At 33.8% G+C, this 15,439-nt stretch overlaps 1 protein-coding gene across 3 annotated transcripts in view; it reads left to right on the top strand.

Annotated features, from left to right (window-relative positions):
• Positions 1-10,428: 10,428 nt before the first annotated feature.
• LOC110677009 (transmembrane protein 189-like) overlaps positions 10,429-15,439 on the top strand; it is a 40,261-nt gene continuing 35,250 nt past the window's right edge. Inside the window, exon 1 of one of the 3 annotated variants that reach the window (XM_021847335.1) lies at positions 10,429-10,519. The gene's annotated coding sequence lies outside the window, so the exon portion shown is untranslated. Of the gene's footprint in view, positions 10,529-10,595; positions 10,683-15,439 lie in introns of those variants that run through there. The other 2 variants (XM_021847336.1, XM_021847337.1) reach the window with 2 other exon arrangements.

Genomic DNA, 15,439 nt, shown 5'->3' with positions numbered 1-15,439 from the left:
GACTAACAATAAATTGCGATTTATTAGGTCCCTAGAAATTTGGTCATTTGTTAGTTGCATATCAGTCAAGCTTCATAAATCTTCAATTTTTTTTTGAAAATCACATTTTAACTCTTTAATGCTTTCTCAAAATCCTAATGCTTGAAATATATGAACCACTACGAAAGCACATTTTACAAATTCAGGGATGGATAAGGTTGTTTCACAGTAGTTTATTTGAATTTATCTTAATTGATTGACAGCAAGGAAATTCAAACGAGTAGATGCGTTGATAAAAACATGCTTATTATTCGTGAGGCCCGCGCCATATTCTGTAAGTATCACAGTGGCCCGCACAATCAGTTAGGCTGAGGATCACTACCATAGACGAATAAATTGTACAATAGAGTGATGCAAATTTCGAAATTTTTGCTCCCCTATGCCTAAACGATTAAAATTATGGTAAAAAGCATCCTCCCAAAATTTGAAATGATTTGGAAAAAATTTGACTGTGCACACGCCATTTGAAGTTCATATGGAGATTACTATGGAAAACGCCAACCTTTTGTGTTCAGCCCTCTATCTCTTCGTCACTAAGTTTTATGGAAAAGTAAACACACTCTTCTCATGTGAAATTCTTTCGGCTACAACTTTGCCGAAGACTACATTTTGATTGGACGTCATGAAAAATTGTTATTCATCATCATGAAGTGAGTTTGCCTTCAGTAAGCTTCACCAACTATTCGGCAGACAATATTGATGCTCCTGGCGGGAAGAATAGATCAAAGTAATCCAGGCTACTATGTTCTACAGCAAAAAAGCAGTGTTGCTCTGAAAGTAATTGAATGATCATCTCAGCATGGTTTAGACTTTGGAATCAAGAATAACGAATTATCCTTACGTCCCATCAAAATGTGGTCTTCGGCAAACTTGTAGCTGGGAAAATTTTACATAGGAAGAGTGTGTTCGCTTTTACATATATTATTATGGCGAGCAGAAAGAGGACTGAACACAAAAGGTTTGGCTTTTCCATAGTAATTTCCATATAAGCTTCAAATGGCGTGTGCACAACCAAATTTCTTCCAAATCACTTCAAATTATGGGAGAATTATTTTCATCATAATTGACACCGTTTAAGCATAGGGGAGCAAAAACTTCAAAATTTGCATCAGTCTATTGTACAATCTTCCCAACAAGGCCATATGGGATAAATTTCTGTAGAGCATATTATTTAGTCAGAAATTAAAAAAAAAAAAAAAAAAGATATATATACCTTTTATTACATGTGAATGAAACTCTTCCAGAGGTCTTTCAAATCGATATCGACAAAAAAATTACTTCGAGTATAATATTTGTGTTATAACTCTTATTATGTTTATTATAGTGACTTTTGATTCGCGAGTTCAGCACTGTATTTGAAGTAATAATGACCCATCAGAAGAGTGGGTTGAATAAACCTTCCAAGTTTAATGACTTTCTTTTGAGTATAATATTTGAATAAATTAGGAACAAATATTGGAAGACATGTTAAACCGATTGATGATACCTAGAACATATAAAATAGATTTTTTTTCCTCTAGTTATCAATGAAATGAGAGATTGAACTTTAACTTTAATTGAAAAAGAGTAAAAAGAATAGAAAGTTAAGGAAGCATAGTCGTATGTTAAGCAGGGTTAGGAAAAACATGAGTAGGCAAACCAAGAAAAACATAGTGTCAGTTATTGGTCTAATCTTGGCTTGAATAGACGTTGTTCAAATTACTATACGATTTTTTCTCGTTGCTTTAATCAATTATTTAACTAGTCTCATGGAAATTACTTTCAGAAAAGCTATAAGAATTAGCTACACTCCCGTGCAAAAGTTTGGGTTCACCCCCTAAAAAACATACAAAAGTGTTCTGTCCATATCTCTGTGATTACACGTCCATTTGAAACTCTTTAAGCCGCATTCGAATGGCAAAGAGTTATTCGTACTGCGTATGTATTTTTCTAAAAACATTTTTTGAATTTTGTGTACTAAATTTTTACTTAAAGTTGTTACATTTTCCAAAAAACACACTGAAAAATCATATCTAATTTACTCAGCATTGGATCGACCAAAATTTTGTATCAAAGTGTCATTATAATCGTAATCTTATATTCTTTGAAAAGACCCCACGAAATTTTTACGGAAAAATCTGGAAAGTATTCAAAATCAATGAAACAGTCAGTCAAGTCATCGTTCAAAAGTTTGGGTTCACCACTCAGTATGATGCAAATCGTGCAAAAGTTACTACAGCAAAAATACCTTGATAAGCTATTCACTTGGGCTGGCAATTTAGAAATCGGGTAAAATACAACTGTAATTAAAAACACGGTACCGTTTTGATTCATATTACGGACAGCTTCAAATCCCGGACACTCTCGTTTGTATGGGAAACATTTCACATGAAATGTGTCAATTTTCGCCGTCCAAAAGTTCTCATTTTCGAGGCTCGTTTCATAAGGTTTTTTCCATGAATATCATTGCAAATTTATAATACCCAACTACCTTAGACGTCTCTTAAGTGGTTGAACGATTTCAATTAATGATTGGATTGTTCCATTAATAATTATCATGAGCTGTCCGTAATTCGAATCAAAGCGCCCGGAATATGAGGCAAAAGTGAGGGAGCGTCCGGAATAAGAATCATGAAAAGGCCACACGTTTTGATTTATTTAAATTTATTCAAGTTGCGGATGCGTATTCTTTACCCACCATCCGAAAGTTAAGGGCTTCCGACGCTCGATAACGCTAAAAAATCATTCAGAATGTTTTATTTTGTATGGTCCAAGCTGGGTTATACTTCACTGAGGCCTTAAGTGTCCGTAATACGAATCAAAACGGTACATTTGGGTAAAACTATTGTAAATTCTAGGCTATTAGTAAAAAATGCGATATTTAAACAAACCCACTAAAATAATAATTCAAAATTATGAAAATTTGGCTCATATTGGGTACAGAAGAATATGGAAGTATCGAATTTCCGGCGATCTGACAAAAAACGATTTTACTAAGTACAACCTACATTCCTGTTTACGACGGGTCCAACATTCGATCGAATCCGATTCGTTCGAATCCACGTCACACTTAATATTACTGGCGTAAGTGGTCCTAATCAGGGGACTGACACGGCTGTCATCCTGCATACATTTCGGCGCTTCCTCACAACGTTTTGGTATTTCGCGTTTTGGCACCCACTTTCTGCCCTAAATTTGCTCCTGATTTTCGAGTACACGGCTCATACGCTAGTACTAGAGATTCTGGCAATTGAACATATCGCATTAAATCATTGTATTTGATGACGCTTTTCATTTGTTCATCATTTTGTTTAATGTTTTACGCATCAGCAAGATAATATTGATGCTCCTACCCATAAAAACATATGTTTTGCCTCTCCCAAAACAATCAAAACAAGAAGACTGGACGCCATGTTGAATCAATGTTGGGTTGGTGAATATTGGCTCATGCGACGGTTTTTGATCCAAAGAGCATTCGAACGTAAACAAGAATAGGGGTGAATAATTAGAATTGTAAATAGTGGTATTACAGAGAGAAAAAAACTCACATTTTTAAGGTACTTTCGATTATAAAATACAATTAAAAAATTTTTTTTTTGTTACGTTAGCGCTTAGTTATGATTTTTCAACTTTATAAATACTTTATAAATTCGCGTTCTTCTTGGATGACGGGGTTGGTGGTCTAATGGCTACCGCTTCTGCTTCATATGCAAAAGTTCATGGGTTCAATCCCGGGCCCGTCCTTTAACTCGTACTTTATAGTTGTATCTTTCACGATAAATCTCAAGATCCCTCGCGCAGAATGATTATATTTTATTTTCAGAAGAAATTCCTGGACAAAACATTTGAGCAGTTCTTGTATATGTTTATTGTTCGATAATGAGTTTTTGTTTTTGTTACGAGATCCAAGATACGAGATCACCCTACCTCTCCTGTCTATGCTCATAGTGTGAGTTGCCAAAGAACACTCCAGAAGGAGTTCTAAATTTTGGTAGGAATACAGATAAAATGGAATGTCCTTTGACGTAAGTACATTTGAAAATATTTAATTCGTTCTAGAACGCGATCCCTTCAATATACAATTCTAGCATTTAGCAACAGCGCTCAATAACGGCGTATCGCTAATAACTTGGTCAGTCGCTCGTGTTCGACTGTTTTTTTTTTTCTGTTTCGAAAGAAGTTTTCATAGCATAATGAAAATCAACTGAATTTCTTTGACTTCCCTGAGCATAAAGGGGCCATATTACATTTTTATTTTTTTTTTCGGAGCGTATTTTATTTTCCGTGTAACTAACGGAAAAACAGGTTTGAAATGATTTCAATACCACCAGGCTCTTCGTTTGTGATAGGTTAATCGTAGAAAAATATAAAAGGTACGATTTTTTATATTACACGTTTAATGAAGCCCAGGCATTTGTAGGTTATATAAGAATGCAATGTTTCAAACAATTTCTAAAAATACAAAAAAAGTTTCAAAAGTCATAAAAAACTTTTCTTATATGAGGGATTCCACGGAGGCATGCAAGTCGATTCTGATCGACCATTTCAAAAATATCTGAAACTTTGCACAGTTTTTCAGTTCCATCTAAATCGTCATTTTCCGATATCAAATCTTCAAGTTGAGTCACGACTAACTTTTCAAAAGGGTGTATGTGAAAATGGTTCAAAAATATTCAAAAAGCTGCACAGCAAAAACGGTTCGTTCGATTGTTAGACAACTAAAGAAACAAAGTTAGACAACTAAATAAAGATTCCAAAAAAAATACACACAGTAAAAAAAGTTTTTTTATTGCATTAAAAAACATCATTTTTGTCACAAAAACTCAAATATCTCAAAACCCTATCGGAATACCAACGTAATTTTTTGAGGGAAAACGGTCCATTATATTAGCTATCTACCATAAAAATTTGGTGATGGTAAGCCAATAAACAAAAAAGTTATGACATTTCAAATATTTCACAAATTTGACACTTAGTGAAATTTTTTTTTTTTCATTGTTAATTTTTTTAAGGACCGCAGTTTGTTGCTGAATTTTTTGTTAAGGGTACCACATGAGGTTAACAAGTTGTTTTCATGATATTTTATTTAATTATTCATAACTATTATAGCATCTATTAGAAAGTTAGACGCGATCCAGTGTTGTGATCTAAAGTCTTGATAGTGTCATATTTTTTATTGTACGTAACTGAAGAAAAATTCTCTCAATAGTGTTGAAACCTTTTGATAAAAGAAACCTATAAGAAATCTAACATTGAAGACAAAAGCTACAAAAAAAGTTTTCTATACAGGTATACGACTAGTTTACCTGCAAAAAGTTTACCTCGTAGAGAACAAGGCGGGTCTATACCCAGGTGATCTAGTATACGTAAAGCAGGTCGGTTTTCTCGGCGCTGGTTTTATCCACAAAGTTAAAATCTGATTAAGCCTGGGTATAGACCCGCCTTGGTAGAGAATAGACTTTGTTAATCATATTTGGGAGAAAGCGAGTAACTTCAACAACATCAAAAACATGATAGGTACATACCATGAACATACTCACGAAAAAGCTAAAAATATACTACCACTATGGTTATAAAAGATTTAATTGTAAAATTTTTCTTCAGTCAAGCAAACGACACCAAACTAGTCAGTAAAAACTTAAAAGTGATTTTGTTTATTAAAATCTAACGAGCAACATGAGTAGTCGCTTTCTCAACTGTTGCAGGCCGTTTGCAGAAAAGTTCGAAAGAGCTACGAAATCTCACCGAAAGCACCATAGATAAACTGAAAGCGGCTGGTTATGCTCCAATGTCTACATTGAATACAAATTTACGCATTTGTACGTCCTGCCGTTTAAACGTTGACAAACGGGCAATCTGTACATCATCGGTGGATCAGGTTGCAGGAAGTTCGAAAACAACAACAACTGAGGAATTACTAGATGCACCGACAACAACTGAGGAGTTACCAGAAGTACCAAGTGCAGATAGTCTTGCCACGGTACCATCAGCGACATCTGTTTCAACAAATCAATCAGAAGATAAGTGCATCCAGAAGGTCAACATCGAACGCTTCAACGAAGGGATAGCTGGAATAAAAGTGACTCCGATTAAATGGACGAAGATGGGTTACGTCAATTATCCCGAGAAAAAATACCGTGAAATCAACGAAGCTGTACGAAGAAACCTCTTCAAATTAGGACCTGAGGATGTGGAAAATACAGACTACGATGAGGTAATTATGAATATGAAGAAAAGGTTCTCGAATCTAGCCACGACAAGGAAAGAAAAATTATTGATTTTGTCGATGCTGCCAAGCTCGTGGTCTATTCATGACGCCATTGATGAGTTCAAAACCAATAGAAATACAGCAAAAGAGGCAAAACAATTCAAAAATAACTGTCTTGCAACCAAAAATGCTAGGTCGAGTACTTCATTAACAGATGAGACAAAAGAAAAAATAATTCAATATTTTGAAGACGATGAAGTAAGTAGAGCTATGCCTGGCCAAAAAGATTATGTATCTGTAAAAAAAGATGGAAAGCGTCAAGCAATCCAAAAACGATGAATGATGACTACTTTGAAAGAAGCGTATACACGCTTCAAGGAAATTAACGAAAATATTAAGGTAGGTTTTTCCTCATTTGCAAGCCTTCGTCCAAGGCAATGCAAGCTTCTATCCAATTCAGGAACACATAATGTTTGTGTGTGCACAACACACGAAAATATTAACCTAATCTTACATAGTTTGAAAAGAATCAATTTATCAAAGGATATTAAAATGTTAACTGGTAGTCTTTTGTGTGAAAATACAACATCAAATTGCTATCTACGATCTTGTTCGGATTGTCCAGATTCTTCATCATTGTAAAATACTTTATTCGCTAAGTTTGAAGAAAATTATATTGATCAGTTATCATTTGAGCAATGGGTGACCACGGATAGGTGTGACCTAGAAACTATTGTAAAACCTGTAGATGAGTTTGTGTCATTTTTTTGCTTGAAATTAGAAAGTTTAATTCCTCACGACTTTATTAAAACAGAGCAATACCGCTTTTTAAAAAATACGAAAAATGCATTACAAGATGGTGAATTTTTAGTCATTTGTGATTTTTCTGAAAACTATAGCTTTGTATTGCAAGATGAAGTGCAGTCCCATCACTGGAACGTACAACAAGCTACAATTCATCCATTCGTTATTTATCTCAATGGAAGTACGCAAATTGAACATTTTAGTTTTATTGTAATTTCCGAAGATTTAAGACACGACTCAGTATCTGTAAATTTGTTCATTGCCAAAATGATTAACTTTTTACGCGTTGATAAGGATAAAGAAATCAGAAAGATATATTTCATGTCTGATGGAGCAGCATCGCAGTACAAAAACCGTAAGAATTTTTCGAGCCTATGTCAATTTAAATCAAAGTACGGAATTGATGCAGAATGACATTTCTTTGCTACGTCACATGGCAAAGGTCCTTGTGATGCTATTGGAGGAAACATAAAGCGCATGGCCACAAGAGCAAGTTTAGCCAAAGAACGTGAGCATCCAATTAAAACTGCAAAAGGACTATTTGATTGAACGAATCGCAGAAAAGAAGAAGATTTAACAAAATTATCATTTTGTTTTACTACTACTGAAGAGTACGAATTAACGGCATCAGAGCTCAGCGAGCAATATAATAACGATCCAAGGAACCCAAAAATTTCACTGTTCCATTCCATTGTCAGAAAATAAAATTAAAGCAAAACTATACTCGAACTGTACTGATAATGATGCAAAAGTGTTCGATATTGTAAAAAAATTGAATAACAATAAATAAATAAATAAATAAGTATTAATAAAATGTTTTCATGATCTCATGACGCATACCCAAATCCAAAACTTTTAAAGTTTATATATAACATTTAGAAACTCATCAATCATACTCTAAAAAAAATATCCTGGTAAAAAAAAAAATTTATTTTCGTGTAATCTGTTAATTCATTTTAATTTATACATATATACATATACATATAATATTTATACATATACATAATATTTATACATATAATATACATAATACTAATGAATACATGAAAACAACTTGTTTAATTCACGCAAGGCCCTTAACAATAAAATCAGCAACAAACTGCGGTTCCCGTAATAATTTACACCGAAAAAAATTTTTTTTTTCTACTAAATGTGAAAATTGTGACATGTTTGAAATGTCATAACTTTTTTGTTTATTGGTTTACCATCACCAAATTTTTATGGTAGATAGCTAATATAATGGACCGTTTTCCCTCAAAAAATACGATGGTATTCCGATAGGGTTTTGAGATATTTGAGTTTTTGTGTCAAAAATGATGTTTTTAATGCAAAAAAATTTTTTTTTTACTGTGTGTATTTTTTTTGGAATCTTTATTTAGTTGTCTAACTTTGTTTCTTTAGTTGTCTAACAATCGAACGAACCGTTTTTGCTGTGCAGCTTTTTGAATATTTTTGAACCATTTTCACATACACCCTTTTGAAAAGTTAGTCGTGACTCAACTTGAAGATTTGAAATCGGAAAATGACGATTTAGATGGAACTGGAAAACTGTGCAAAGTTTCAGCTCAATAGAAAAAAATGAATTAAAAAATTTACCAAATTTTGGTGCTGTTGCTTGGAATCACTCATATGCGTGTTATGAGTCAAGGTATAAGCCAAAAATAAAATCATTTTGATTTCCGAGCTACGAAAAAATACACAAAATTCCAAAGTGTACCCCGTCTAAAGGCGGGGTTGGGTATTAGAGGGTTAAATATCACGCGTCTCCATAATCGGAAGATTCAATTCAAGCTGACACATCGCGCTGCTTTGCCCCCATCACATGTGTGCACCAACCAGCAACAGTCATAGCAAATGTTGCAGCATCCTAAAAGGTTTAGTCACGAAGTTTTTTATTTGATTTGAATTGCAATCCATTCGTATCGAGTAACGTCAAACTTATTACATGCTGCAATATTCAGTATTACATCGTCTCTATGCTCTGGACGGGTAGTGACCATATAAAGTACCATAATTTCGTCAGAGTCGTAACCTCGTGCTTGCACGATTATATCGTCATGTTATGTTTGCACTTTGCACATGTTCTAAGGCATGTTCTCTGCTGTCGCTAACCAACATTCCCCATGTAGGTATATCCGAAGATGTGTACAATTTCACATGGGCGACCAGTTGCCTCACCAACTAAAAGCAATCACACTCGGAGCAAGGAGTCGGAGGATTGCTCATCAATATTCACAGCAACATGCGGTCTATTTACTTCCTGTCTGTTTCCGTCTGTCCGTGTCCCTCGTCGAACCGGTAGCATCAACGCGTGGTTGTGAGTGGCCACTGAATTGGTGTTGGTAGCTCTCCGGTGAGAAAACTCTTCAACGCAAACAAACAATCGATGGGGACTGGCTGGGTGGATTTAGGGGGAAGTATTTATGTAGGAACAGTGGAGCAAAAGGTTCTATTGACAGGGTCTCGAACGTGAATAAAATTTTAAGAATATATTTCTCACTCATTAGAACACAAACCTTTAGAAGAAGGCTTTGTCCCAGTTGGGATGGAACGCCAGAAGAAGAAGAAGAAGAAGAAGAAGAAGAAGAATTTTGGTGCCTGAGACAAAACCAATTTTGCGCTGTGTAAATGATTACAGCATTGTTGTGAAATAAGAAGAAATGTGTCGGTAATAATTTATATCTTCTTCTTCTTGGCGTGACGTCCCCACTGGGACAAAGCTTGCCTTTCTCAGCTTAGTGTTCTCATGAGCACTTCCACAGTTATTAACTAAGAGCTTTCTTTGACAAATTTTTCCATATTTCACATTCGTATATATTAGGTACGATAATACTCTTGCCCAGGTAAGTCAAAGAAATTTCCTTTACGAAAAGATCCTGGACCGACCGGGAATCGACTCCAGACACCTTCAGCATGGCTTTGCTTCGGTAGCCGTGGACTATAACCACTCGGCTAAGAAAGGCCCCTTGATTTATCATTTATATATCGGTCGCTATTTAGCACCATAGTGCGTTTTTCACCACCGTCTTGTCACTCCACTAGTGGAAAAATCAGGTGAAGGACAGACATTAGCTGAAGTCATTCAGTTTCAGCTGGTTTGTTGCTGGATCTGAACAAACAAAATGAGGTATGGAAGAGATTGATAGCTAGATATAGGTCTAGTCGGTCCTTATGTTATCAAAAAATACCGAGTGGCAGTATAGAATATGAATGGAGCATCGTCGTCTAGAGCTGCCACCAATGAGAGAAAGAGAGAGAAGAGGAGTATGGGAATTTGGGGTAGCTAAAGTGGGCTGGAATTGGGTGGGGTGCTTTTAACGCGATTCAGCCGGCTACTCTCTTTCGTCTTTGAATGTCACTTGCTGTGCTGGTTGATATTTGTGAACCGAGCGAAAAGAAAGGAAAACATCAAAGACTTTATTTCGTCCGTCCTGATTCAGTGTCGAACTGTACGTTGATCGTGAAAACACGTTAACCGCCGGGAAAACGGTAGAATGTGTTTGTATTAATCTTCTAGAGTTTTCCAAAATTATTTGAGATGATATATAATATACTGAAAATGATAACCCGCAAATTTTGGAACGTCAACGTAAATTTGTGTTAAAAAATTGTGCTTCGTTCAACATTTTGTATTGATTGAGAATATTACGTGGTTCGTAGAAAACAAATGTGCTGTGCTGTCTTGTGCCTATTTTTATGAGTTGAATAGGAGCAATTGGTCGTTTATGTATCACGTGGTCTATGGGACTTTTGAATACCCTTAAACAAGTATACATGATTTATGAACAGCTTCTACGAATATAAAACAACAACATTTACAATAAAACGGTTGAAACAAAGAAAAAAGAATCGCATCGAATCGTGTATGATTTCATGGAATCCTCGCTAATGTATACAAGTATGGAATTAGCTTGAAGACAGCAGGGGTTCCAAACTAGTGAGACGCCACCTGTCTTGAATGTTGACGTCATATCGATTGATTCGGGCAGTTTTTTTGCCAGACTGTAATTATAGTGACTGTGGTGGCATTACAAGTAATGTTTGGAGTAGTAACTAAAAATGTGAAGAAGAAACGCGAATGAGTGATTGTGCCACTGACAATGTATACCCAAGCAAATAATAGTTCGTACTTAAGGAATTAATAGTTCGAATAGAATTAGAATTAAACCTCAAAATGTCCCTATTTTCTTCACAAAAAGCAAGATATAATTATAAATTTTCCACAAAAAAAGCCAAAATTTGCAATAAATAAATAATAATTCGCCCACAATAAATCAAAAATTTCCATTAAAAAAATCAAAAATAGCAATAGCAGTAAATGCAAAGTTGCAATAAACAAACCCAACTGAGCAATTCAAAATGACAATCAATACATGAAAATGTTGTAGAAAAATTCCAATATTTAAGTAAAACTTTCCATAAAAATAACGTAATTTTCCAATAATGAGTAATAATGTGTGTAATGGATTTCATGAATTTTCAGTCAAACTGAAGCATTGTTTTTACAATTGGAGCTAATTAGTCGTCGTATGTAGATGTAGTAATTGCATTTTTTAGTTCGACAATTAATTACGTAAGAATTTAGGGGAGAGGAGAGTGGGGAGATTGGCCGGGTTTGAAAAAAAAATTTCTTGCCATATAGAAAAAAATAATGTTTCATACAAAAAATCATACATGAAGGGGAGGCGAGGTTTCGAAAAATCACAAAAAAAAGTTTTTTAATACACCCCATCGTTAGGCGCTACAATTTTAATTATTTCGGCAAAGTTGAAATGAAACATGAAGTGGGTGATCAGGTACAAAAGTAGCGTTACAGCATGCTTAACCATATTTGTAGTACTGAGACAACCCACTAGATCTAAAAATGAACCTATTAGAAGATACTTTAAAAAGCGTTATGTTCGTATGAAAATAAAAAAAAAAATATTTAGGAAAAAACTCATCAATCGAAGTATACACATTTCTGCAACTGCTGTGGGCAGTTACTTTACTGATGCTTAGTTTGTATACACCAGTTCCCTGGCTGGTGGGGCATGAGAGCATAAGCTTCTACCATCAATGTAGTTGGACATAACCCAAGCAGTGACATAAGTGTTCCTAATATTGGAAGATTAGATATCCCATGTTCCATGTTTCATTTCAACTTTGCCGAAATAAGTAAAATTTTAGCGCCTAACGATCGGGTGTATTAAAAAACATTTTTTTGTGATTTTTCGAAACCTCGCCGTCTCCCCTCCATGAATGATTTTTTGTATGAAACTTTAATTTTTTCTATATGGCAAGAAATATTTTTTCAAACCCGGCCAATCTCCCCGCTCTCCCCTCCCCTAAATTCTTACGTAATTAATTATCGAACTCTAAAATGCAATTTCTACATCTACATACAGTATTGGACAAAACAATTGCAACTTATTTGATTTTCCATACAAAATGACCAACTTGGGTAAGTTAGATCTCAGTTATTTATGGACCGATTCGAATGAAACTTTTACAGAACATCAGATGTAACTTGAGTTTTAACATATATTTTTGCTCTTTAATGAATGTTCGAATCCTCTGAGCAGAATCTCAAATAGAGAAACTTTAAAGTAGATGGAGTACCGTGTACCTTTTAATTCCGCTCCTAAATGCTTATCGACTACCACTTGCAGTCTTCTTCAGTGTCATATATATTTTTGAATAATTTTTCCAATCACGAGTTTATAAGTAATAACGATTTGACTAAAGTGTAATTTTCGACGAAAAATTCAAAACTTTTTATCTCAAAATCTGATAGCCTTACACAAAAACTGTCTTCAGCAAACTTATTCATCTCGTAAAAATCTACAACTTTGCTGAACATACGATGAAGCTATTCCTTCAATATGTTAAGTTATGTCAATTATGAAAAATCGTCAAAAAAATCACTTTAGTATAACCGTTACTGCTTTTCAACTTGTGATTGGAAAAATCACTCAAAAATATATGTTAAAGTTCAAGTTATGTCTTATATTCTGTGAAAATTTCATTCAAATCGGACCATAAATAACTGAGACATAGTTTATCAAAGTTGGTCATTTTGTATGGAAAATCGAAAAAGTTGCAAATGTTTTGTCCAATACTGTATGTACGACGACTAACTAGCTCCAATTGTGAAAACAATGCTTCAGTTTGACTGAAAATTTATGAAATCCATTATACACATTATTACTCATTATTGGAAAATTACGATATTTTTATGGAAAGTTTTACTTAAATATTGGAATTTTCTACAACATTTTCATGTATTGATTGTCATTTTGAATTGCTCAGTTGGGTTTGTTTATTGCAACTTTGCATTTACTGCTATTGCTATTTTTGATTTTTTTAATGGAAATTTTTGATTTATTGTGGGCGAATTATTATTTATTTATTGCAAATTTTGGCTTTTTTTGTGGATAATTTATAATTATTTCTTGCTTTTTGGGAAGAAAATAGGGACATTTTGAGGTTTTTAAATGGAAAATTCGATATTTTTTAGTGAGATTATTGTCGATTCTACTGCACTTTTCAATCTATTTATTGCTCAAATTTTTTTATTTATGGAAAATTTTGTTTTTTCTATGCACTTCTTTATTTTTTTATGGAAATTTTAAACTTTTCTGTTGATTTTACCCTTGTTTCTTTACTGGCAAATTTTGCATTTTTTATGGAAATTTTATATTTTTTTGAAGAACGATTAATTGTCTGCCCTTTTTGGATTGCATTTGGGTCCCATAACAACTGTGCAAAATTTCAGCTCAATTGGTGAAACTGTATTTTAAAGCCAGCCGTTCAAAGTTTGTATGGGATTTACTATGGGAAAACTTACATTTGCAAAGAACAATCGCCAGAGGTCGCCCATTGACCTCTATAAAATATCTGAACACAGACCTCAATAGGTATTTATGATGAATAATATTACCGTAGACCACGAAACAATCCGACACTTGTGAAAACAGTTATATGACTCGAACTTTTGCCCCGCTTATTCGAAACTTCCCAAACATTCATGAAAAAATATGCATATCAAAGCATCCTTATGATAATCCTAGCTAAGCCCTCACATACAAATCTAATATTGTTTATTTTAATTTTATTCAATGCAATGAAAGTTCGATCGAAAATTACAATTTTCACGTCTAAAGCAACAAATCACTAACATTCTCAAAACTCAATCGATTACTATGATATTCGGAGAGAAAGTCCCTTACTTGAATAACATTCAAACCAACTTAATATTTAAAATAATTGTTCTGCATTGAGCTATAAATCCTGAAAAAAAAAAAAAAAAAAATAAATTGCCCCATTCGAAACATCAAATGTAGAGTGTCTCAAAAAGTATGGGCACGACATTACCATATTGCCATTTGGAGACTAGTGCAGAAAAAAAACTGATTTTCACAAATTTTATTATTGCACTTATCAAGAGCAGAGTTTGAAATTGGTGTGATATTTTTCGCTACCTGTTTGTTGAAGGTGTTACATTTATGAATTTATAATATGAAGCTCCTCTTATCAGTTTTGCACAAATCGCGTTATATCTCAGCGAATTTTTTGTACGAAATTTGAGCTAGGTCAAAGAGCACTTACAAAAAAATCCTAAAACATATATTTATCATTGCCGATCCGATAAATGATTAGAGGAAATTTTAAACTTAAGTATATGAAATTTGACAAGAAACTAAAAATCCGATTTCAGCTGTGGCCGATTTTAGAAACGGTTTAAAACAAGTCCAAATATATGTAAAAATCTAAAATTTTTGTTGCCTATCCAAAAGTATAGATATTTCACATCAGTAAATCTGAATAACAATTATTTTCATTTATATTGAAAATACCTGATAAGCTATGATTTCGTGATGTTTTAAGAATTTTACCATTTGTCAAAAATTTTCTAGCAAAGCCAAATCAAATTTTAAACAAAAAATCTTGTAGAACATCCTAGATACAATGTACTTGAATTTACCACATCGAAGGATTTTTATAAAAACATTCATTACTAATTAAGTTCCAACGAAACACAAAAGAAGGGTCTATGATGGCTAGATAAGAACTGATTTTCTAAAATCAAAAATTTCAATGAAAAATGTAATCAAGAGTATAACAATATTTGTTTGTTTGAAAATATATTGTAATTTGCATTATTACAATCGTGCCCATACTTTCTGAGACACCCTGCACGTAATCAATATAAAAAGTAATGATTTAACAATTGTTTGACTGATGAGGATTGACTAATAAAAGTGGACGTGTCTAAATTGCTGTATTACTTTTGTCTAGTAGCGTCTCGTCCTAAGGTGCTTTTGGTGCACTACACAGTCGAATATTTCAAACTAATGAAATAAGAATATATATTATAATTCCCAATACTTGCAACATTCGAAATATGCAGTTGCTTGAAAATGTTCT

Source organism: Aedes aegypti, chromosome 2 (assembly GCF_002204515.2).
Source record: "Aedes aegypti strain LVP_AGWG chromosome 2, AaegL5.0 Primary Assembly, whole genome shotgun sequence".
NCBI classification, from domain to species: Eukaryota; Metazoa; Arthropoda; class Insecta; order Diptera; family Culicidae; genus Aedes; species Aedes aegypti.
This window is presented reverse-complemented; position numbering and strand designations above follow the sequence as displayed.